This window comes from Cryptomeria japonica, chromosome 4 (genome assembly GCF_030272615.1).
Source record: "Cryptomeria japonica chromosome 4, Sugi_1.0, whole genome shotgun sequence".
Classification (NCBI taxonomy): Eukaryota; Viridiplantae; Streptophyta; class Pinopsida; order Cupressales; family Cupressaceae; genus Cryptomeria; species Cryptomeria japonica.
In genome coordinates, this window is record NC_081408.1 from 629,680,008 (window position 1) to 629,681,593 (window position 1,586).

A 1,586-nucleotide genomic window follows, 5' to 3' on the forward strand; every position below is an offset into this window, starting at 1 on the left:
TTGGCATCTTTAGGGTTAAAAAACTCATCTAAAGCTTCATCTAATTCATCTTGGCTATACTCATAATAATCATCAAAAGCATGAACATTTTGCAAATAAAAATCTGACATTTTGAAAAGATTGCATAAAATTTAAACACACAATGCAAAGAAACACACTTTTTTTCTTTTTTCTTTTTCTCTTTTAATGAAAATGAAATGAAAACACACTAAATCTAGATCTAGATCTAATAAATGCAATGCAAGAGGAAGCAATGATAGATTCACGTCGGGTTCACCAAAATGTGTAGGGGAAAAAGCGAGACTAGGTTAATCATGCCCTAATCCTACCTTTTGACACACATTGCGGAATACGAAAGAGCCTAGAGATATCGCACAATTGGCTACTTCTTTTGGTGAAAGAGAGAGCCACGGGATATCTATTAGGATTCCTATTCCCTTGTTGAAATTGTAAGATCAAGTAATGCAAGTTCAAACCCTAATCTCAAAATGCAAGAATGAACTAATAACAAGATTGCAGAATTGAGATTAAACAATGAACAGCTGTAAGTACAAGGATGAAATAAGAATGCAGATATGTACCTAGAGTCAAAATCGGACTGAAAATGTTCGGGACGGGGGCGCGGGCACCACTGTCCTGAAAACTGCACCGGAAACCACTGTTCTGCACTCTGAAACACTGTCTGGAAACTGTCTGCAAACTGTCTGTCCGGAGGACCAGGGTGCCCAGCGCCTCTGTCCCAGGGACCAGGGTGCCCAGCGCCCCTGTCCCAGTCTCCTGCTCTGCAATTTCACATAGAGTGATGTTCCAACCTTCTCTCTCCGGATCTGTATCTCGCGGCATCGTCCGAATCCCGAAACCTGCAATAATATCTGAAAAAGGGGAGGGGCGGCTATATAGGGTTTTGCCTTAGTCAAACCCCCGCTTCGGTGATTTCCACCTCCATGAATAGCCAAGTTGTTTTGTAAAATGTATTGTGTGTGCAGACCTAGTGTGTGTGCAAGGTCCAAAATGCAAGAAAGCAAACTAGAGCAACCTAGAAAGTAAACCCTAATTGCTTGTAAATGATAATGTAAATGCTCTAAATCAAGATGCAATGTGATCTAAAGCATGAATAAATGATGTATCAAAGCTTATGCAAAGACATGAAAACAATACAAAATCATACCCAACCCTCAAGGGAGGAGTACAAGCCAATCTTCAGTCGGTAATCTCCTATTGTTCTTCAATGTCTTCCAAGCCCTAAGTGGATGAATGAATTTGATAGATGCTTGATAGAATGATGTTGAATGTTGTTGAAGTCCTCAAAGATCTACTCTTTCACTGCATATGAAGTTCCTGGAAACCAAAAATCCGATCCCTTCAAATGAAGAAAGAGAGCTCTTAAGTATGAAACCCTAGATCGTAAATTCGTATTTTGGCCAACCTAGAGATTGAATATCCAGCCAATTTCCTGGGGTTAAGCTTTATTTTATGATTGGATCGTGCTCCCAAAATTTCAGGAAAAATGTCCGGGACCATGTGCATCGGGCGCCACGGTCCCGACAACTTTTCACCAAATTTTCAGGGCCGTCGGATATGATGAT